We start from the raw sequence: 25,677 nt of genomic DNA, 5'->3' as shown, positions 1-25,677 counted from the left end.
AGTGCAACGTGTCTGACTGCATATATGGAATGGTCTCCATGCACTGGAACGGCTGTTTTGAAAAAGAAACAGTCAAGAGCTATAAAAGGCATTCAAAGATAGTCTGAGATTTTGTTGGTGATTCTCTGACTGTTTCTCAGCAAAAATAAATGCATCTTGACCAAGCATTTATTTCTACCGGATATTCCTAAGCACAGGCTGGACTATTTAAAGGATGCAAGAGCCCCCCCCTTCTCCCCACAACAGATACACTCCAATCCCAGAATCATGGGGTATGTTAAGGTCTGGGCAAGCTGCGCCTGGATCTGGTTTTGTGAAGGGTGCCTTTACAAATGTTTAGCTAAAAAGGGGGAGAGAAAAGAACGTCAGAAACGTCCTGGGGTCGAGAAGCAAACAGATCACTGTGGTAACAAACAGAAAGTTGGGGTTGGGGTTAGACACAAAATTCACCAACTGAAATACCACTTGTGTCTTGTGATCTGAGTTAAGAGAACAGTTGTGCCCTGTGATTTGAGTTACATTGTCTATGTACTCAGCATTACATACTCTTCAGGAAGCTCTCCTGTTGAAGGGAAGGGTTCTGGAACAACTGAGCCTTGTTTCTCTTCTTCCTCATGTACACCAACATTGGTGTTCATGGTGGGGGAGATAATAACAGAGGATTATTTGTTTTAGCTAAAATTTGCCAAAGGGGGAGATTGTTAATACCTCAGGATTGGCATTAATTTTAGAAAACAAATAATGTAATCACCTCTGTTGTTTTAATATGTTGGGTTGAAGAAATTCAACATCTGGACCAACATGTCATGTACGATGTCACGACATCAGGTCTGTGACATCGCACATGTGTAGGAAACTGAATTGATTAATTCAGTATATGTCATGGGATCAGCAAGGATATCTGGTGAATATCCTAACTCCCATGTGGAGGTCTTGAAGACTAAATCAGAATATATATAGGCTCTAAACATGGAGATATATATGGAGAGAGTTTAGGAACTTGAAGACCTTGTTTGTAGCAGAATTTTTCTGCTGAAGTTGCAACAGCAAAGAACAAGTCTGCTGCAGTTTTCTGAAGGCCCAAATCCAGTTGGGTGATTAGGTTATAAATAGCTGATTGTAATCTAGTTTTTGTAAGCCTCTTAGAATGAATTTTTAGGGGTGTGTGTAAGGTAAACCTCCCAATCTGTGGGAAGGTTACCATGTGTTTCTCAGTGGTAAACCTGAGAGTGTTTGTTACTCAAAGCCTGTAGGCAAGAGTAATTATGTTCTTGAATGAAGCTGTGAAGCAAGTTCAAGGTGTTTGCACATTACATTGTATTTGTAGTGATAGGAATGGAAACTGGAGGTTTCTATCTAGGAGTTCCTAGGTATAGATTGCATTGGGTAGGGATTAAGTGAGGAGTTGTAAACGGGGGAGTTTAACTCTGAATTGATACTACTAATAGTGGATCTTCTTCCTGGCTTGGTAGCCCCCAGATGTAGGTCATGTTGGACTGAACTGGGTTAACAATTTCCTGTGTTTGTTTACCTCTGCATGTTATAATCATGTCTGCCATAATTCAGGTTGTGTTACAGTCTGCCAATCAAGTTAATAACAAACCTGATACATAGCCTTCTGTTGGAATGTCAATTAGAATGTTTTGACATTCATCAACAACAGCACATACTGTTTAATAAGCTGATGAATTCAGTTCAGTATGTAGTGAAGTCTGGTTTTCAAAAGCATATCAGACAAGGCCAAAAGAGCAGTGTGAAACTGTCAAACTGGATGTCTTGACAGTTCTTCCAGTAAGCTGATACTGAAGTAGAGACTGGTTGGTCTTTTACAGTACAGCAAATTTAGCAGTCTGTGTTCAGGAACTAAACAGACTGAGCATATGGTTCTGGGCTTGGATGTCAGACGGAATGTTGTGACATTCATTCCTGACAGCATATGCTATATTGTTGGATGGTTAGTTTTTCTGTTTCAGGATTTTTCTCAGGCTATTCTCCAGGAATCCACCAGCTGATCTAAAATCTAGGAAACTAACAACTAAGCTACAATTAATGAACCTAACAAATAATCTATTTGTTAGCTCCTTAATAATTGGAGATTAGTTTAACTTGTTACAACCTTTAATCTAGGAAATACAAGTACCTGACCAACAAACTGGAACAATGTAACAGATGATGTCCAAAACAGGATTGAGACATCGTGCTGATAACTGTGTAGGAAAACAACAGTAGTGAATGTTATGGTGCCCATAACAAATTGTTCCTCCTCTATAGGATGACATAGAAGGAGAGGTTGTGACACTGTGAAAAGGTGCACAATAGTACAGAGTGTAATAACTGTCTTGCTGTAATAAGCACAATGTTAGATCAGATGTCATGACTTGAAGTAGAACATCTGAATACTGACTACACCAGAATTTCATAGGTGTCAACGCACAGGAAACATATCTAGACGTGACGAGATGCCACAAAAAGGCATTTTGGAAGTAGAAATTTTCGATGTATGGGGAATAGATTTCATGGGACCTTTTCCACCCTCTTTCGGTAACAAGTACATACTCGTAGCGGTTGACTACGTATCAAAATGGATTAAGGCTATAGCTTCTCCAACAAACGACACACGGGTAGTAATTAAACTCTTCAAGAATATAATCTTTCCAAGATTTGGTGTCCCAAGAATAGTAGTCAGTGACGGTGGATCGCATTTCATATCTAAGATACTCGAAAAATTACTGTTTAAGTATGGTGTAAAACATCGAGTAGCAACACCTTACCATCCTCAAACTAGTGGACAAGTGGAAGTGTCTAATAGAGAAATTAAACAAATATTGGAAAAAACAGTCGCTACATCGAGGAAAGACTGGTCATCAAAATTACCCGAAGCTTTATGGGCATACCGAACCGCTTACAAAACTCCCATAGGAACAACCCCATTTAAGCTTATCTATGGTAAATCTTGCCACCTCCCGGTAGAGTTAGAACATAAGGCCTATTGGGCTATTAAAAATTTAAATTTAAACTATAAGGCCGCCGGTGAAAAGAGAATTCTTGATATAAACGAATTAGAGGAACTTAGACAAGACACATACGAAAATGCCAGAATCTACAAGGAAAGAACGAAAAAATGGCATGATAAACGTATATCAAGAAAAACTTTCAAACAAGGCGATGAAGTCCTTTTGTTCAACTCTAGACTTAAGTTATTCCCAGAAAAGCTACGCTCTAGATGGTCAGGTCCTTTCCAAGTCACTAATGTCTTTCCCAGTGGAGCTGTAGAAATTAAAGGAAAATCTATTGAATCATTTATCGTAAACGGGCAGCGTCTAAAACATTATCACTATGATGAAAACAATGAAGACTCGCAAGTCCTGCACTTAGACGTATTGTCTCCAAAATTAATAGATTAACATTTAATAGTTTTATGTCGAGCTTGCGACATTAAACAAAGCGCTTCGTGGGAGACAACCCACAAATTTTTATATTTTCTTTGATTATTCTTTTTGATTTTATTTAGTTTTCATTCTTCATATTCTTTATTTTAATTAAATTTTTCTTCTTTTCTTCTTTCGGCATCTGGCCAAATCCTGACTAAATTCTTTATGGTGAATAACCAAGAAGTCTCAAGCGTTGTTTTGCCCAACATTACCCTCACAGATCTCACCAACCCCAACCGATCCATCTACGATCTGAATGCTCCCGAACCCACCGAGCCTACACAAGCAAAACCGCCCCAAGACGAGTTTGATGAAATGGAGCAGGGTGATCAAGGTCCTGAACAACAGTCAACCCCACATAATCCTTCCGATAATGTGACTGGTTCAGCCTCCCGACGTCGTCGAAGAAGAAGGCCTGCAACAAATGATGACATCATGGATGCTATTGAACATCAGGCCCAACGGCTTGATGCCATGCATGCGCAGAATAACGAAGTAATGCAACTAATGCGCCAGATGCAACAACAACAAGCAGAGAGGAATGAAATAACCGACCAGCGGTTCACTGACTTGCTTAACAGGTTTGATGACTTGGAAGTACGTCAACGATCACCGGGGCCAAGAACAAGAGGACGCAGGCAGCATTGAGTTTGGGTTCCTTTTTCTTTTCCTTTTCTTTCATTTTTTTGAAACATTAAGGACAATGTTTCATTTAAGTGTAGGGGGGAAAACTATGTTTCAGTTATATTTATTTTCCTTTCAATATTTCCCTTTCATATATATATATATATATATATATATATATATATATATATATATATATATATATATATATATATATATATATATATATATATATATATATATATATATATATATATATATATATATATTTTATATATATATATATATAATTTATTTTAAGTCAAGTCCCTAGTGTGAAAAGTTTTTATTATCTATTCCCCTCAATTTTCTTGAGCCATAACAAAAATTTAACACACTCGATAAGTATAAAGGTTGCTTATTTTATAAAACTTGAGTGAAATCAAGACAAAAATTATTACCGCCGCAACGCTCTAAAAACCTCAACATGTTAGATCAGGATAAGTACCTATTATACCAATTCCTTGCACTTTTAGTTTTATAGTAACCCCGAGTAGTTTATAAGAGAAGTCGGCACCATCTTAATAGCAAACTACGTGGAGAGCCGATGAATATAAGTGAATGATTCCCAAAACAACATATTAAAAATCAGGAAATGCACTAATTAAGTTAGGTGATCCTTACCCGATCATTTAATCCAAAGGTTGCGGACCCTACAAAAAAACATAGTATGAACGATTCATTGTGAGTTGGTTCAGCGGTTTCTGGTGCTGAACTTGGTAGGGCGGACTACGGTCCGATCCCCCGCAATTTGCAATGGACTAAATAACGAAGTTATCCAACTTATGTACCAGAACTTCACTACGCCAAAAAGGTTTTTTAACAGCGCATCTTAGACAGCGCTTTTAAAAGAAAGCGCTGTCTAAGGTTAAAATAAAAATAAAACACGGAAAATGTTCTAAAAAAATTATGAAAGCGCTGTCTAAGGGGGGGTCTTAGACAGCGCTTTTAGAAAGCGCTGTCTAAGACCCCCCCTTAGACAGCGCTTTTAGAAAGCGCTTTTAAATATAGACCTTAGTCAGCGCTTTTGAGAAAGCGCTGTTTAATAATTTTGAAAAAACACAACTCGTCTTCTCCAAGAAATTCAAAAAAATGGAACCCAAAGTAACAAAATTCGATCTCATAATCCTTGGAGCTTCAGGTTTCACAGGCAAATACGTACTCAAAGAAGCACTCAAATTCCTCAACAAATCTCCTCTCAATTCCATAGCCATTGCTGGTCGAAACCCTACAAAACTATCCCAAACCCTAAAATGGGCTTCAAACCCTAATCCACCGCCGACTATCACAATTCTCCTCGCCGACACTTCCGATCCATCCTCCCTCCGTTCCCTCTGCTCCCAAACCCGCCTCATCCTCAACTGCGTCGGTCCATTTCGTCTCCACGGCGAATCCGTCGTATCCGCTTGCGTCGATTCCGGCTGCGATTATCTTGATATTTGCGGCGACCCGGAATTTATGGAGAGAATGGAGAGTGATTACCATGATCGAGCGGGTGAAACTGGTTCTCTTGTGGTTTCGGCTTGTGGTTTTGATTCTGTTCCGGCTGAGCTTGGGTTGTTGTTTAATTCGTTGCAGTGGGTGGGTCCAGCTGTGCCGAACCGGGTCGAGGCCTATGTTAGCTTGGAGTCTAGGAAGAGGATTGTTGGGAACTTTGCTACGTATGAATCTGCAGTTCTTGGTGTGGCGAATGCGAAAGATTTGCAGGCGTTTAGGAGGTCTAGACCAAGAAGAAGACCTAGGCCTCAGGTAACTCAATTTTGAACTTCATTTGTTTGGGAGATTAATCTGTTATCATTTGTGCTTAGTTTAAACTGTTTTTCATGTAAAAGGTATAAGTAATTTCATATAGGTTTTGTTTGGATGGATGAAATCGGATGGAGCGGAGCGGTATGAGATGGAATGAAGTGGTGTTCCATTGTTTGGATCATTTAAAATCGGATGGAGCGGAGTGGAATGAAGTGGTATGGCCGCTATATTTCTTCCCATCCAATTTGGGAGGAATGAAGAACTTTGCTTGTTTTGTCCTAAAATTTCCAAACTATTGAATGGAATCTTCATTCGCTTCATTCCATTCCACTCCGATCAATTTATGATATCCAAACATAGCCATAAGTTATATGCTTAAACTGTCCTCGTAAAGGCTTATCATGTAGTATGATTAAAAAATGTTTTTATATAAGGTATTTGGAAATGAGCATATGAACATGCCAAAGTTGTTTTCATAAGCACTCTTAGATATTCTTATAAGTGATTATGTTAGCTGATAAATCATAAGTCAATTTAAACATACCACAACAAACCTTCAATTTTGTTCTAAATTATATCACACTCTTAGTCTTATTTGACCTCTAAACTATATAAGTGTAATAAATAGTCCATGAAGTATTTTTCGATCAAATTAGTCTAGCTATAGAAATATAATAAATAGTGCACAAACTATTCTGAATCAAGTTAGTCCCTCAACCATAGAAATATAATAAATAGTGCACAAACTATTATGAATCAACCTGAAGAGTGTAATGGTTTTTACCAAGTTGGCAATTTAGAATTTTATGGTTTGTGATAGAGTAGGCGTGTGTTGAAGTTTAACAAATTATTGGATGACACTCTTAATTGTTGACATTCCAGTGTAGACTACTACCTCAGTAATGGCTAGATGCTGTACTGAGAAATTTAGTTCTGTTTGTATGTAAAGTACCTTGAAAAGCAAGATAAGTTTTCTTCTTGGCAGATGATTTTTTTGCGTGTTTGTACATGTGCACATGCACTCACATAACATGCATGTTGAAATTGATGGGTAAAACATTGAAGATAGGTGTTTGAGGCATCCCAGATATAGAACAAGAAAATGAATATGGTGTGAGCAGTGAGACAAAACAAAGCATGGACTAGCTATTGGACATGAACAATAGTAGGCCTAGTTTCCTAGGATCTACGAAGCACCGGCATAGATACAAACTCGGACACGGCACTCACTCAGACATGTTGACTATAGTAATAATTTGAGAAAATATATGTATTTAATGTAATCACATATGTCGGTGTTGTATTGCTGTCTGGAATCAGACACGCCTTCAATATGAGGAAGAAAGACATCGCAGGAGAGAATTAGTTACATACTTACATGTTGAGTTGACAAATTGATTAGGCAATGCAGTGCGGTCATAGGGGGTGGAGTTGAGACTATTGTTTATCATTGTAAAAGCTTAAACACTTTCTGCTTTTAATGTTAAACTTACAATAGTTCTTCGATCTGGTGCACCCTCAATTGGTTGAACCTGTGAGATAGGGACGTCATTTGATTTGAAGCCTCGTTATTTGTCAATTTGTCTATTGATTTCAAATTTATGTGGTGTGTCGATTGCACTTGTATTGCCTTTTATCCATGTACTTTTTAAATATTAATAATACTGTTCTATTTTTATTGATTTCTTTTTTCGTGGTTGTAGATTCCTGGGCCGTCTCCTTCGAAAGGACAGACTATAGAACACCAGAAGAAAATTGGCCTTTGGGCAGTGGTGCTTCCTTCAGCAGATGCTAGCGTTGTTCGAAGGACACTTTCAACACTAACGGAAAAGCCCAATGGTCTTCCTGGGTCGAATGAAAGTTCTGAGACGGTTCAAAAAAGAGAGGCTTTTTGGTCATTGGTGAAGCCAGCTCACTTTGGTGTGAAAATAGGCTCAAAGTCTTTGTTTGGCATATTAAGAATTATCATGGTTGGAATTTGTATTGGTCTTTAAAGCACTGGTTTTGGACGGTGGCTTCTTTTGAAATTTCCTTCTTTATTTAGCCTTGGTTGGTTCAGGAAGAATGGCCCTTCTGAAGAGGAAGTCGAAAGCGCATCTTTCAAGATGTGGTTTGTCGGACGCGGTTTTAGTAACGGGAGTCTTGCTTCACAGGAAAACACAAAACATGATATGGAAATTGTAACTAGAGTAACAGGACCTGAAGTTGGATATGTAGCGACCCCAATAATTCTTGTTCAGTGTGCTCTCATTCTTCTCAGCCAGCGCAAAAACCTACCTAAAGGAGGTGTTTACCCTCCTGGAATCGTATTTGGTCCTACTGATCTCCAACAGAAACTTCAACAAAATGGAATATCCTTTGATGTCATCTCAAAAAGTACTATTTCTTCTTGAGCTTGTAAGTTTCTATCTTTACACTTTAATAAGGAGTGAAATTAAATACAATGGTCACATCACAGAATTAGACAACCATATAGAGAAAAACTTCATATCTGTTTTTTCTTATTTATTTATCAAGAGAATTTGAAACATAAATAAGGATAAAAAAGGTATAAAAAAGACAAAAACATGAATTATTAAACTCTGTCATTCTTGAATCATTGTTTGTCCTCAAACAACTAGTTCACATAGGAAGTCTAAGGACAAATACATTTTTATAAGAATTATGATACATGGATGTATGAATACTCGTTCAAAATCCACAAGACAGTTAATCTAAGTTTTACGTCTTTTAAGGCTCACATAACTAAAGGTTCTTACAAAAGCATTTTATTAATTCCTTCCTCAAATATTAAATTCTCTCCATAAGGTTGAATGTCTGATTTTCCTATATGTGGTATGTTGTGATTAAAATTCAAGCAAGTACAACATGTACACAAAAACTGCGGATTTATAATCCATATTTTTTTTTTCATATGTAGTGTCCTCAACAACGTAATCAAATAGATTGCGGGTATTTCATGTTGAGGTTTATGCGAGATACTCTTGCTTTGGGCCGATTAAAGATTCCCACCGATGTATGTATTTCTAACTTATGAGTTATTTTTATATTTACACATATCTCATATAATTAAATAGTTGGAATTAATTCAAAATATGTTATATTATTATGTAGTACTTTGATGAATTCAAGTGTGCATTTTATACAAAGGATCAAGTGGACGAAATCAAAGAGGAGTGGTGTCAATTCATGATAAAGCTCAATGTTTGTTCATAAATTTGTGTAATTAATGTGTACATTTGTAGTATATGTTATGACTTGTAAATGTGTACATAAATTTCTATATATTTTGATACATTTAAGGCAAAATTGGTTTGAATTGGTATATATATATATTTGTTAGCCAAAAATTGGTAGAAAAAAGGCCAAAATGGCTTATATAAAATGTGATAATTGTCTGTCAAAATCTGGTTGAAAACAGGTAGAAATTCTGGTTTATAAACCTGGAAAAAATGTGGTTTAAAACAAAAGCTTCAAAAATTTTCGTATACCTTAGACAGCGCTTTTGTAAAAAGCGCTGTCTAAGGGGGGGATTAGAAAGCGCTTTAGGCAAAAGCGCTGTCTAAGGGGGGGGCTTAGACAGCGCTTTTTGAAAAGCGCTGTCTAAGGTATACCTAAAAAATTAAAATAGGAGGGTCTTAGAAAGCGCTTTTGGCCAAAGCGCTGTCTAAGGGGGTGGGGCTTAGACAACGCTTTTCAAAAGCGCTGTCTAAGGGGGTGGGGCTTAGACAACGCTTTTCAAAAGCGCTGTCTAAGGTATACCTAAAAAATTTAAAATAAGAGGGTCTTATAAAGCGCTTTTGGCCAAAGCGCTGTCTAAGGGGGGGGGGGGGGGGCTTAGACAGCGCTTTTAAGATTTAAAAAAGCGCTGTCTAAACCTTTAGCAGTGGAGGTTTAGACAGCGCTTTAAAGCGCTGTCTAAGGTCTTGTTTGTTGTAGTGCTTCTAGCTAAAAGGGGATCAGAATCGCTAAACGGTTACTCCACTATGTGCGCGAAAAGATAAAGGGCTTAATGTGATTTCGCTAGAATGAAAACGGGTGAAATAAGAGTAAAAGAACTAGGCTAGCTATAATAGCACGACTCGAACTGATTTGCATAAGGTGGGGTTATCTGTTGTTGTGACGGTAGTTGTTGATGTTAAGACTAAACTCAGGTTATTCCTAAATGAGACTTACTTGCAACCTAGTACAAAAGGCCACGCTCATGCAATTATATTAAGAAGTGGAACAGAGGTAGAAGGACTGATCGCGACTTTATGAGTCTATTAGGGTATTAACTGTAAGTGCACAGTCTAATCGCGTAGTTTTAAAAGATATCGATCCCATAGGGACTTAATGAATCGATATACCGTTTTTCTAAGGTTACTTCGTAAAGCTAAGGCGGATGATCCTTTGATGATTAGGGGAAAAAGTAAAACTAAAATTGGATCTAGATTAAATATCAAATAACGCGGATATCGGTATGTAGTTCGTCGTAATTAGGGAATCAAATCTTCGTTGGTTTCTTAGTTTTAAAATAAGTCTTTTCAGTAGACACTATTAATTAAAAGTCTTTTCTCAAACTCTCGCTCTGTTGAATCAGACTATGACTTTATATTAACGTACGCTCTCACTATTTAGTTAAATCTAAAATCACTTTTTGAAAACAATAGAATCTATAGAAACTCTTTTTAAGAAAATACTAACCGTTTAAACGCCCTCGTCTCAAACTCTCGCTCTGTTGACTTAGACTATATGATTAAACTTAAATGCTTAACTCTCGTCCTCACATTTAACCTTTAAAAATAATTTTTTAAAATGATTAGGATTTAATTAACTTTAAAAATTGCTTTCGCCCTGATTTAAAGTTAATGTTCAATTTACAATGTCCAGTTAAAAGCTCAAACTGTCATTCTATTGATTTTAACTTCTTTATGTCTTTTACTCTCGTACAAAAACTTTGGTATTAACTCTGTAAATTGAGACCATAAAAAGAGTGACTAAATTTTGAAACAAATTTAAACCAACTAGTTTTGATTCCTTTTTCCGCTTACTTTACATACCAATATCTAAATTAATTAGCCTGACATGGCAAACACGCATAAACAATAATCATGCATAAATACAGCCATATCAAACAGACAATATATATAAACAGCAGCACAGAGCATATGTAAATTAAAACAATAACTCAATTAATTAATGAACCTGGTAAATTACTAGAAATCTTGGTTTTGTTCCTAGCTTCGATGTTCGAACACTCCACCACAAGTCGGTTGGATTTGTTCTTCACAATTCTTGAGCAGACAGGTAAAAACAAAGAAATAAAAATACTGTGATCCGACGTAAGGTTAGATCCAGCGAAAAGTACACAATAGTTTCCGGTGTAGAAACTATTGTGAGAAAATAAATTGAATGCTTAGTAAATTAAGCTAGCAAAGAAAAGAAAATAAAAAGCAAAGAAAATAAAATGCTGAAGAAAATGGAATGCTGAAGAAAATATATATTGCTGTAAAACTATTGCACGGCGTGGTAAGATACGGCAGAGAGCGGAGAGAGAGGAGAGAGAGGAGAGCTTCAATTGGATCCCTTGAGGTCTATTTATATTCCTCCATAAAGTAACCGTTTCCCAAAAGTTCCTTCAGTATCGTTTCTAACGTGTCAACGAGTCAAGCGGAGAAATAAGGGAGAAGTACTTCTGTTACGCGCGTCAAAGGCAGAAAAATAGGAGTGGGGGGTGTGACGTCCGTCACACCATGTGTTACGCTCGTAACACTAAGTAGAGGGGCGTGCCGCTCGTCACATGAGTGTGGCGGTCGTCACAGGCCATTTTCCTTGTAGTTGGCGTGGGTTGGGCTTTAGTGAAATGCTTTTCCTAGAGAATCCTCTTTTTGCACCCCTTTTCTTTCCTTTTCACACATGCTTCAGTTTATGTTACCTGAAATAAATAATAATAGAATACCAAGTAATATCGAATAATATAAAATAAATCGAATCAAATAACACTATAATTAATTAAATCAAGTCCAAAAATGTGATATTATTTCATGTTATCAGCCACACACAAAAGGACGAATTGATGAGAGATAGAGTAACTAAGGAACACCGTAAGGTACGGTGCACTTAAGTGAATTGTAGAACATCGTAAGGTACGATGTACTTAAGTAGAATACGAAATATGGTAAGGTACCACGCGCTTAAGTGATTTTGGCATATTATAAGATATGAGTCACATACACTTAAGTGGGCTTTTTTAGCTTGCAGCCCACACTACGCCAAATAAGGGAAAAGAGGGCGCTTTTTTTAGCCTATAACAGCGCTTTAAAGTGCCCTCTAATCTGGCGCTGGCATAGGTAAAGACAGCGCTTTGTTTTCCTGGAGAAAGCGCTGTCTAAAGTGGCCACATTATAGTGCGCTTTCAGAAAAAAGCGCCCTCTGGAGTGGTCCATAAAGGGACACCTTAGAGGGCGCTTTTTGGAAAAAGCGCCCTCTAAAGTTGTCAATGTAAAGTGTTTAGAGGGCGCTTTCAGGAAAAAGCGCCCTCTAAAGTTGTCAATGTAAAGTGTTTAGATGGCGCTTTCAGGAAAAAGCGCCCTCTAAAGTTGTCAATGTAAAGTGTTTAGAGGGCGCTTTCAGGAAAAAGCGCCCTCTAAAGTTGTCAACGTAAAGTGTTTAGAGGGCGCTTTCTGGACAAAGCGCCCTCTAAAGTGTTAGTTATTTTAAAAAATTTTGTTTGAAAAACAGTGGATATTTAATTGGTAACCTGTTCGCATGCTGCAAAAGTGTAAAATTCATATTGATTTCATCCTTTAATCCAATGTTATACACCATTAATCCATTGATATATACAACATGAATCCATTTATATACAACATTAATCCTCCATATATACAACATTAATATATGATTCTTTGATCAACAATATACAACAACATATTCATGATTTAGTAAAATTACAACAACAATATACAACATATATACAACAACAGCATACAACAACAACATTCCATACATATATGTACAACAATATACAACCTAGCTATATGATTCTTTGATCAACAATGAATTGACACAATTCATCCTTGATTTCATCCAAATTTGCTCTTGAGTAAGTTTTGTATTCCTCAAAGTACTACAATTAAGAGAATAAAACATATTCATGATTTAGTAACAAATTAGATGAAATATTCGATAATATTAAAATAAACCCTAAGTTATTATTCCATACCATTTTTGGGATGTCTATACGATTCAACGCAATGATGTCTCTCATAAATCTCAATACAAAAAATCCGCAATCGACCGAATTATTTTGCTGAGGACACTACACAGAAAAACAAACAATATATATATAGTTAATTTCTTACAAACACTATTATAAGCAAAAAAACAAACACTATTATAAGCAAAAATAAGATACTTAATATATACCTGAACTCTGATCCAGGTAATGTCCTTCCTATTGCGGTATTTCTTTTTCAATCTAAATTTTATTATTGCCTAACAAAATAAAAACGTATATTGAGATCAATCTGACAGACATAATTAAATATACAAATACACACGAATATTTAGGGGAATTTCACTTACGCGTCAACCGTCTTCTTCATATTCGGATATTTACTCCAATCACCCGATAAAGAATCGAGATAATACACTATTAGTCTCGAAAGATCCATAGCAACCAACACCCAGTGACCACTGTAAAATAAAACAAAAATTTAGATGAATGAAAATTTTCTACGTAAAAGATATACATAGATTAGAATGAAATAATTAGAAAGAAAATCTAACCCGTTGCCAGAATTAAACGGTAAAAAATACAAACTGGGTGTAATATTATCGCCGGCCGCCATGAATCTATCGACTAGATCATTCTTTACGGATGTTGGATTATTCGTTATTAACGTTGCATTGATACGGGAAGCAGCAATAAAATTGAAACGGTTACACAATTCAGTTCCCCGCATCAATGTTACATACATATACCTTAAATAGAAACATAATAAGCATTAGACTACTCATTGAAATGTGTAAATAAATTGTTCAACTAAGTAAATTATAGATTGATCGGAGTACCATATGTATGTATGAATGACAGCGATGCCCAATTCGGTGTGTTCAAAAAGTTGTTGGAAGTCCTCCTTTGCAATTATTTCGAACTGAGCAGCTCCGAAAACACCTTCATCAAAATCTATACTACGAACGGACCCTTGCATAATATCGGACTCCTCCACCATTTTCTCAAGACGCATCATAATTTGAGATTTTGTCCCGGACGTCGTTGGAATATCCTTAGCAGCGCTTTTCAACTCTCGACCGGGAACCTAAAAATTCATATAAAATAAATCATGACTTTTTGTGATGCAACAGAATCGTTGCGTATATAATTCAATGGGTATATATATTTGTACCTCTTTTTGAGATGCAACCGACTCGATGCGTCTTGAAATCCCTTTACCAACTTTATGTGTGGGTCTTGTAGGAGTCTAACATTACCATATAATTGATTAAATATCATAATTGTAGCTGAATTGAAATGTGAATACTAAATATTCATAATCATTTAGAACATATATACCTCGGCATCAGGGAAAATTAGATCTGACGGCCAACCAACAAAGGATCCGACTGCATCTCGCATCAACGTTGTCTCTGAAACAACGTCAGGTAATGGTAGACGGGCGTCCGTATCTAATACGAGGTCAACCGAAACTTTCATAAATCCCACCGGGAGGGGATTATGGTGAAGTAATTCACCCGAAGTATTGTGCACTTTTCCCTTGCCAACCATGCGATAAGTTGGTGACGATAGATACAGCTGACAAGGTGAAATGCCCTAAACCAATAATAAATGTTATTGTTAACTTGTATATGTGTCAAGTAAAAAAGTGCTATTTTAATTTCATAATAACATATATAATTACCTCGGGAAATTTCGGTTGATGATTGATACTAGCTCGGTCACTAGTATCTTTTGCCTCGGAAGCGCACCTTTCCTCTCTATACCTTGCATTCTCGTTTTGCAGTTGGAGTACTTGTGCCCTTAACTCCGCCAAGGTCTCCATCACCTCTTTGTTGGTAGGATTTTTTGTTTTTGTTTTTTTATAAAATGACGACGGAGTCACACCAAAACCCTTACCCCTCACACGACCGGAATACTCAGGAACATTTAGTACTCGACTAAGTACGCTCCTGCAATCCTGGACCTCGGTTGAAGGTACGGTTTGGGATAAAGTCTCCTGAAATATTATTAGAGGAGATTAAAAATGAATTATATGTCTCATAAAGAAATAATGTTACATATATTTACACATTCGTCATAAACATTTTGGACCGCTTCAACGACAGCCCCATCCTTCCCAACCCGAGCAGCCTTCCATAATACGTGCTCCGGAAGAGATGTTGCGTCACTTTTCTCCTCGGCTAGCTACACATTGAATTAGATTATAAGATCATCAATTATAACATATTGTGACAATGTATAAGCTCATAGCATTTGAATATACTCACAATTCTTTGTTGTAACCGTGCATAACCCGTACGCCCTTTTTTGTACGGATACGCGGGTTTTGATGCCCTTTTCCTATTTATGTCGCTTACTTCCTGGATAAAAAAGTTTAAGGCATATTAGAACCAAGTAACTTAACAATTGTATAATACCATAATTAATAGACATTACATGGAATTTTTCGTTTCTTCGTTTGGCGACAAAGTTATCCCATTCATCGGCTGAAATAATCTCGGCATACTTCATTGGCCGTTCTCCTTCAACAAATTTTCCTTCCTCATCCTTGAGAAATTTGTTGCACAAAAAGGATCGAAATCCTCGGAGTCTTTTTCCGGCCAATTGAATACAATATTTTTGCCGGCTTTCATCGATGTGAAAGGATCTCTAAAAAACATACAAATGGAGTGTGTTATTATAAAGTCATATTATAACAATATATGGTTAACAAATAGTCAACAAAAAAAACATATAACAATATATGGTAAGTACCTGTATCTCCGACCATATTTTTTCCTTGCCAACCTTCAAGTCCGGACTTCTCCAATTATCACATGTAATCGGAATATGTTGTCGAACAAGGAAACCAATGTAACTTGCCAATATTGAACTGTTAGGCTCAATTAGTTGGTCTTCAGCACTCCAATGCACTTCAAATTTTACACCCTTGTCTCTTGCACGAATGATTGACTTCATAACAGTCAATCCTCGTTTGATTTCTTTTTCAACATTATTACGTGATTCATTCGCGGCATGGGTATCGTCTTGGTTAGCCATTTTATCTGTAATATAGAAATGATTCAATAAGACCCAAGTAAGACAATGATTCAATACGTCAACACATTCATATACCTTCCATTTCTCATGCAAAAGACCTACTGCATGCAAAAGACCAATGCAAACTCACACACACCTACTGCATGCAAAAGACCAATGCAAACTTATGGTGTTTGGAACATGAACAAACTTGCATCCATAATCATCAAACTTCCAAGCACAAGCTCAAACACACTTCAAATGATATTAGTTTTCAATCAGAAATAAAAAACTCAGTTTGCCCTAAACAACATTAATCAACATAATGCACAAAATGTAAAACTAAGTTTAGAAAATGCCCTAATCAAACACATGAAGAAAGTGAACGGTAAAGATGGAGAAGAGAAATACCTTCAAGGTGACGGTAACGATGGAGAAGAAAGTGAACAGTGACGGTGGACGTGAACGTGAACGCAGCAGCAGAAAAAGGCGACGGCGACGACGACGGTGAGGGAGGGAGAACGAACGGAGGACGAGAGTAATTGCAGTAGACGGTGGACGCAGTAGAGAGAAAACCCAGTTACGTAAACAAAATAGCTTGTAGAAAGGGAAAATAAAGAGACATGCAGTATATGTTATAATTTTAATGTTTACTAAAGGGGACCTTAGAGGGCGCTTTTGTAAAAAAAGCGCCCTCTAAAGGGGGCCTAAGAGGGCGCTTCTGAAAGCGCTCTCTAAGGCTTTCCAAAAGCGCCTTCTAAACTGGAAATGTACATGGACTTAGAGAGCGCTTTTTTAAAAGCGTCCTCTAAGGGTAACCTTAGAGGGCGCTTTCACTAAAGCGCCCTCTATTGTTGTCCCTCCATTTCCTCATTATTTTTTTTTGACTTCACTTTAGAGGGCGCTTTTTTACAAAAGCGCCCTCTAAAGAGGGCCTAAGAGGGCGCTTCTGAAAGCGCTCTCTAAGGCTTTCCAAAAGCGCCTTATAAACTGGAAATGTACATGGACTTAGAGAGCGCTTTTTCAAAAGCGCCCTCTAAGGTTATCCTTAGAGGGCGCTTTCAATAAAGCGTCCTCTATTGGTGTCCCTCCATTTCCTCATTATTTTTTCGCTTCACTTTAGAGTGCGCTTTGTTACAAAAGCGCCCTCTAAAGTGCGCTGTCTATTCCAATAGTATGCTCCTTATTTTTTCTCTTCACTTTAGAGTGCGCTTTTGTAATAAAGCGCCCTCTAAGGGGCGCTGTCTATTCCAGTTTTTGGCGTAGTGCCACACAAGTGGTTCTATAAATAGAACCCTTGTGCAGAAGCATTGGTGCAGTTGCAATTTCATTTCTCTCTCTCTCTCTCTCTCTCACTCACTCACTCAAAACCTTCATTCGTAGCAGTTAGCTCTGAGATTGAAGGAATCTGTTCGTGTGGACTGAGTAGAGGCGTTGTCACCATTCAATGTTCGTGATCGCTCCGTAGATCTGCATCAAAAGTTTCAATCTCCACAAGAGGTAACGATTCTATCACTGATCATGCCCATCCGTAAGGATCACTAAAGGAGATTTTTATTAAAAATCCGTTGCGTTTTGGATCGCCCTACTCCTTCAGTGGTATCAGAGCCACTTATGAAACTATGCATCTGATAGCTGTTTATTTTCTGTATTTTTTTGTATTAATACGATTAAAAGACAGAATGAATCAAATAATAAACGAGTAATTAAATTTGGCATCATGTGTGTACGATTTGGATGATTGATGTTGACTATGCTTCGAAATCCGATGTTAGTATGGTGAAGCAGCAATACATCGATCGTCCATAGGTTACGCAATTGAGATCAATCAAGTCATATATATGATATAAGTAATCCTAAGGCAAAATATGGTATATATGATATATTGTTTCTGTTTCGTTCATTCAAACACTTAATGGTTGTTTTCCTTTGAGCGACCAATGATCATTTGCTTCTTGATCCGACATTAGTATGGTGAAACAATGACGTGTCAATCAATCATACTGAATTAACAATCGATGTGTGTTTGACGATCTGAAATTGGTGCGTTAGGGTTAATGACGACACAAGGGTTGTGCTGTCAAAGATTTATGCGATTAGGGTTGTGACTGTGCAAGAGTTGTGCTTTAAAGTATCAAGTGTTGATGCGAAAAATGACGTCGATTTCAAATGAATTGTTCATTAAAATTTTGCGTCGGGGCGCTTCCCCTTGACCCCCGTCCACTGAACGGTCAGCGGAACCACCGTCCGCTGACGGGGCAGCGGAACCCCCGGCTAACTCTGCGTAGTGTGATCGGTCGCCGAAATTTAATTTGGTTTTAATATATTAACAGAATTTAAATTAATAATAATAATGTGTTTATTATTATTGTCTTATGGTGATCGATTATGGCCTTAGTTTTCCTTTATTTTGTTTTGGGATTTTAAAATACGACCTCCGTGTCGTGCCTCTCTTTTAATCTCTTAATGTAACTTCTTTTCTCATCTCACTCCCTCGTATGTAAAACGAGTTTCTTTTATGTAATGTAATGTTATGAATAAAGAGAAGAATTCAATATCAAAGGAGGACAACCTTGAAGATCTTGCTTGGAGAAGCTTAGATCGTTATTAGGTTAACTTAGGTTCTCTCATTGGCTTGGGAGAACAATTGCGCTAGGGGCCATAACTGTTTCATTATGTATGTTGATGCATGTGAATGCATGTTGATGCATGTGAGAGACGATTTATATGATAAATAAGCCGGTGAGATCAGAATAATTGCAAATTCCCTCAAATTAAATATTAAGTTTATGCTTTCCAAGTTTTAGCACTCATCAAGACTAGTATCAAATAATGTAGGTTTCGCCTACGCGGGGTGCATGTTCTATATTAGTAAGGTGCGATGGGATAATTGTAATATCCAATTGCTAAAACAATGGGTCAAACTTAACTAAACAAATTATAATAAGATTATATATGTTTAGAAGTAAGAGTTGGAAATGATCCATGTGATGGATTGGAATAAGGAGTTATTCACCTAACTAAAATATTCGAGAGTTGTATTAGATACAATTGGAAGGAGTTCCTACCTAAATAACCTAGTTTTGTGTAATCCGCCTACGCGGACTTAAAACAAAGTGAAATGTGGATCTCGACCCACTAGAAAATCTTCCAACGGGATTTTCCGAATCAAATGGTGAGGGTCATTTATTTTGAGTAAAATAGTGGGAGCATATTTAATTAAAGGCCTAATTAAATATGTTATTGATACTTATATTTTCATTATTTTCATGTAGATTACCATGACAACAAACACCTCTAACAATATTTTGCGATCAATCCTTGACAAGGAAAAATTGTCTGGGACAAATTTTCTGGATTGGCACCGAAATCTGAGGATTGTCCTCAAACATGATAGAAAGCTGCATGTCTTGGAGAAACCTGTTCCTGAAGAGGAACCTCCTAGTTCTGCACCTAAGGAAGAAAGAGATGCTTACAAGAAGCATGTCTATGATGCCAATGAAACTTCTTGCCTCATGCTAGCTACCATGAACTCGGAGTTACAAAAGCAACATGAGAATATGGCAGCGTTCGATATGATTGAACACCTGAAGATGCTCTATCAAGAGCAAGTAAGGCATGAAAGGTTTGAAGTTTCAAAAGCCCTTTTTCAAGGCAAGTTAGCTAAGGGAGCCCTTGTAGGTCCCCATGAGCTCAAGATGATTGGGTATGTAGAGAACCTTGAGAGGTTGGGTTTTCCCCTCGGAAAGGAACTTGTGACTGATTTGATCTTGCAATTGTTGCCAGATAGATTCAGTCAATTTGTCCTTAATTTCAATATGAATGATATGGACAAATCTCTTCCTGAACTGCTAGCCATGTTAAGAACTGTTGAGCAGAATCTGGAGTCAAAAGGGAAGTCCATTCTGATGATCTGAAATGGAAAGAAACATAACAAAAGACCTACCAAGTATGGTGATAAAGGGAAAGGCAAGGAAGTTGCCAAACCCAAACCCACTGTTGCTACTTTGAAGCCTAGTGGAGGCATAACAAAGGAAGGCACCTGCTTCCATTGCGATAAGACCGAACACTGTAAGAGAAACTGCCCAAAGTACCTGGAAGATAAGAAGAATGGAGTAGAGACTTCAACTTCAGGTATTTTTGTTATTGAAATTAATTTATCTACTTCTGCATCATGGGTATTAGATACTGGATGCGGTTCTCACATTTGTACAAATGTGCAGGGGCTAAAAAGGAGTAGAGATTTGGCAAAAGGTGAAGTTGACCTACGAGTTGGCAATGGAGAAAAGGTTGTTGTTTTAGCCGTAGGAACTTATGTATTGACTTTACCTAGTGGTTTAATAATTCAGTTAGAGAACTGTTATTATGTACCTGCAATTAGCAGGAATATTATTTCGGTTTCTTGTTTGGACAAGTTTGGTTTTTCATTTATAATAAAGAACAATTGTTTCTCAATTTATTTAAATGATATATTCTATGCTACTGGACAAATGAACAATGGACTATATGTCCTTGATCTTGAAATGCCTATTTATAACATTAATACTAAAAGGATGAAGTCTAATGAGTTAAATCCAACATACCTTTGGCATTGTAGATTAGGCCACATAAATGAGAAACACATTTCCAAACTCCACAAAGATGGACTCTTGGACTCTTTTGATTATGAATCATATGAGACATGCAGATCTTGTTTAATTGGAAAGATGACAAAGTCTCCATTCACAGGAAAAAGGTGAAAGAGCTAATGATCTTTTGACCCTCATACATACTGATGTATGTGGACCACTGAACATACCAGCCAGAGGAGGTTTTCAGTACTTCATCACATTTACTGATGGTTTCAGTAGATATGGTTATGTATATTTAATGAAACACAAATCAGAGTCCTTTGAAAACTTCAAGGAATTCAAGAATGAAGTACAAAACCAACTAGGTAAGAATATTAAAACTGTTCGATTAGATCGAGGTGTTGAGTATTTAAGCCTAGAGTTTGATTACCATCTGAAAGAGTGTGGGATCATATCCCAACTTACTCCTCCTGGAACACCCCAATGGAATGGTGTATCTGAGAGAAGAAATCGAACCTGTTAGACATGGCCTGATCCATGATGAGTCACGCCGATCTTCCAAACTCCTTTTGAGGACATGCACTATTGACAACAGCTTACACACTTAACTGTGTTTCATCCAAAAAGGTTGAGAAGACACCATATGAGATATGGAGTGGTAAGAAACCACATATGTCTTACATGAAGATTTAGGGTTGTGAAGTTTATGCGAAATGACAAATTTCAACTAAGCTTGAGCCCAAATCTGACAAATGCTTATTTGTGGGGTATCCTAAAGAAACAAGAGGGTATTACTTCTACAATCCTTCTGAAGGCAAAGTGTTTGTCGCTCGAACTTGAGTTTTCCTAGAAAAGGATTTTATTTCCAAAGGAATCGGTGGGAGGAAAGTAGAGCTTGAAGAAATTCAAGAATCACAAAGCATTGATACACCTGTGGAGGAATTAGAGCAGGAAACACAAGTAATTATGGAAGAGCAACCTGCTTAAGTAGAATAAGACCAGTGTAGGTCAAGCAGGATACTTCACCTACCTGAGAGATATGGATATCTCATAACTGATCAAGGTGATGTATTACTCATGGATCAAGATGAGCTTGTGACCTACCAAGAGGCCATAACTGGTCCCGAGTCTGAGAAGTGGTTAGAAGCCATGAAATCTGAAATGGATTCCATGTACACAAACCAAGTTTGGACCTTGGTAGAGCCTCATATAGGAGTTAACCCTATAGGATGTAAGTGGGTCTTCAAAAAGAAGACTGACATGGATGGTAAGGTACATACCTATAAGGCAAGACTGGTTGCAAAATGATATAAACAAATTCATAGGGTTGACTATGATGAGACCTTTTCACCAGTTGCAATGCTTAAAACTGTTTGGATTTTACTTGCTATCGCTACATATCATGATTATGAAATATGGCAGGTGGATGTCAAAACTGCTTTCCTTAATGGGAATCTTCTTGAGGATGTGTACATCACACAGCCTGAAGGATTTGACATACCAGAAGAAGCCCAAAAGATATGTAAGTTACAAAGATCAATCTATGGATTGAAGCAAGCTTCCAGAAGTTGGAATCTTCGTTTTGATGAAACAGTAAAACAATATGGATTCATCAAGAACGAAGATGAGCCTTGTGTCTACAAGAAGGTTAGTGGGAGCATGATCGTTTTCCTGGTATTATATGTAGATGACATATTACTCATTGGAAACGATGTCCCTACCCTACAACAAGTAAAGTCTTGGTTGAGGAAATGCTTTTCTATGAAGGACCTAGGTGAAGCAGCATATATATTAGGAATCAAAATCTATAAAGATAGATCACAAAAACTGCTTGGCCTAAGTCAGAGTACATACATAGACAAAGTGCTGAAACGCTTTAATATGCATGATTCCAAGAAAGGATTCATACCTATGCAACATGGACTGTGTCTATCAAAAACACAATCCCCTTCAACTAAGGAAGAAAGGGATCACATGAATAAGATTCCATATGCATCTACAATGGGATTTATCATGTATGCCATGTTATCTACTCGACCAGATGTCTCGTATGCTTTAAGTGCAACGAGTAAGTACCAATCTGATCGCGGTGATGCTCAATGGGTAGCTGTCAAGAATATCCTTAAGTATTTGAGAAGGACTAAGGACTCATTCTTGATATATGGAGGTTAGGAAGAGCTTGCTGTAATTGGATACAGCGATGCTAGCTTCCAGACAGATAAGGATGACTTTAGATTGCAATCCGGTTATGTGTTTTGCTTGAACGGTGGCGCTGTGAGCTGGAAAAGTTCAAAGCAAGATACAATTGCTGATTCTACTACTGAGGTCGAGTATATTGCTGCCTCAAGTGCAGCAAAGGAAGTTGTTTGGATCAAAAAGTTCATTAGTGAACTTGGCATAGTTCATAGCATTGTGGATCCCATTGGTCTCTATTGTGATAACAATGGTGCTATCGCACAAGCTAAGGAGCCTAGATCTCACAAACGATCCAAACACATACTTAGGCGTTATCATCTCATTCGAGAGATAATAGATAGAGGAGATGTGAAAATATGCAGAGTACCTACACTTGACAATATTGTTGACCCACTGACAAAGCCTCTTGCGTAGCAGAAGCATGATGGCATACTAGATCTATGGGCATTAGGGGTATGCCTGATTGGCTATAGTGCTAGTGGGAGATTGTTGGTGTAAGCCCTAGAGGCCAATACTTTTGGTACTTGTATCGAATTATTTATTAATAATAAAAGGCTTTTTCTTTATTATGTTTGTTTAATAAAGTCCTTAGAATAGCTAGTCCGTTTAATGTATTAAGTGTGACTTAATCATGAGATCACATTAAACATAAGGACACTATTCTTAAAGTATCTGTAGTCGAGCTTTATTATGAAGTGGGATAACATTAAAGCATTAAGACTATTATGTATATATAGACTGATGATCACATCTCATGGATCATGGATAAGAAGTTATCAAGTCTTAAACATATGTATGAATATTAAGAGTAATATTTATACTGGATTGACCCGCTATGAGAATACTATATAGAATATTATGCAAAGTGTCATAAGTTATTCTCATGGTGATAATGGTGTATACCACCCTTCGACCTGAAACCACTATGGACCCTAGATGTAGAGTCGAGTGTCTTATTGCTGATCAAACGTTGTCCGTAACTGGATGACCATAAAGATAGTTGATGGGTACTCCATGAAGCATGCTAAGGGACATGAGTAACCTAGATAGAATTTTCCCATCCAGCGTAACAGGATAAATGTCTATGGGCCCAATATTGAACTGGACAAGGATGATACGGTCTATGCCTTGTGTTCAATATAGATATAAGGGCAAAAGGGTAATTGTACACATAAGTATTATCACAAAAGGATTTGTCAGATCACATGACATTTTCGTGTCTTGGGTAGCAGTGATGTGTTGCTAGATACCGCTCACTGTTTATTATGTTAAATACGTGATTTAATATGATTGCCAATACCGCGAAAACCTACAGGGTCACACACAAAAGGACGGATTGATGAGAGATAGAGTAACTAAGGAACACCATAAGGTACGGTGCACTTAAGTGAATTGTAGAACATCATAAGGTACGATGTACTTAAGTAGAATACGAAATATGGTAAGGTACCACGCGCTTAAGTGATTTTGGCATATTATAAGATATGGGTCACATACACTTAAGTGGGCTTTTTTAGCTTGCAGCACATACAAGTGGTGCTATAAATAGAACCCTTGTGCAGAAGCATTGGTGCAGTTGCAATTTCGTTTCTCTCTCTCTCTCTCTCTCACACACACACACACACTCAAAGCCTTCATCCATAACATCTAGCACTGAGATTGAAGGAATCCATTTGTGTGGACTGAGTAGAGGCGTTGTCACCATTCAACGTTCATGATCGCTCCTTAGATCTGCACCAAAGGTTTCAGTCTCCATAAGAGGTAACGATTCTATCACTGATCATGCCCATTTGTAAGGATCACTAAAGGAGATTTTTTTTTAAATTCCGATGCGTTTTGGATCGCCCTACTCCTTCACATATGGGTTCAAACAACACAACATTTGGTTCAAACAACACAAAACTTTCCTCATTTCACAACTCTTATACACTTCAAACAACACTTTTCTCATTCCACAACTCTTTTTCAATCCAAACAACACTTTTCCCAATTCAAGTAATTCTTTCTCTTTTTGCTTCAATTCAAGCAACTTTTTCTTTTTCTTTTTATCACACAAACTTTTTTCAAAATAATTTTCTTTTCTTTTCATAAAAGAATTGTTATAATATGTTCTTTTGCAGTCAGACTAAAAGCTTAGAGCATCTGAAAAAGGATCAGAATCAACTAACGTCTATACATTTTTAGGATACGATTATAACGGTTCCCTAAAATTAACCAACAAATCCGCATTTTCTACCACGAACTACAAAGCTCTGGTTTTCTCATTGCACTATGAGAATACGTAGGCACGAGAGTTTGAATCCTTGGCGAGCATATTAATTAATAAAATTATTTTCCACCTTAATTAAAATTAACCGCAAGTAATTTTTAGATAGTAACACTCATTCGTGCAAAGAACAATTAAAATGGTTCTCGTTGAGTACAACAGATGTGAGGGGTGTTAATACCTTCCTGTTTTTCTCTTCCCCTGAGTTTTATCCATATTTTCCTTTTCCTTTTGGAATAAATAAAGTTCGGTGGCGACTCTGTTGTATCTTCAAGCGGGCGATACGCTCAGGCATTTTTTGCGGCGCAACACTGTGTATAAAATGATCTCCAAAATCCTTACTGATAGACTGAGGAAACATTATTAGTCAGTCTCAGGTTTCATTTGTTCCAGGGCAACAAATCCACAATCATATTTTATTGGCTTATGAATCGATTAAAGGTTATTCTAGGATAAATGGTACCCCTAAATGTATGGTGTAAATAGACTTCCAAAAAGCTTATGACATGGTGAATTGGAATGCTCTGGAGTGTATTTTAAAGGAGATTGGAATGCCTA

General features: G+C 37.3%; 1 pseudogene; it reads left to right on the top strand.

The window, feature by feature from the left end:
• Positions 1-5,186: 5,186 nt before the first annotated feature.
• LOC127084356 (probable mitochondrial saccharopine dehydrogenase-like oxidoreductase At5g39410) lies at positions 5,187-8,301 on the top strand (annotated as a pseudogene).
• The last annotated feature ends 17,376 nt before the right edge of the window (positions 8,302-25,677 follow it).

Source organism: Lathyrus oleraceus, chromosome 5, assembly GCF_024323335.1.
Source record: "Lathyrus oleraceus cultivar Zhongwan6 chromosome 5, CAAS_Psat_ZW6_1.0, whole genome shotgun sequence".
NCBI classification, from domain to species: domain Eukaryota; kingdom Viridiplantae; phylum Streptophyta; class Magnoliopsida; order Fabales; family Fabaceae; genus Lathyrus; species Lathyrus oleraceus.
This window is presented reverse-complemented; position numbering and strand designations above follow the sequence as displayed.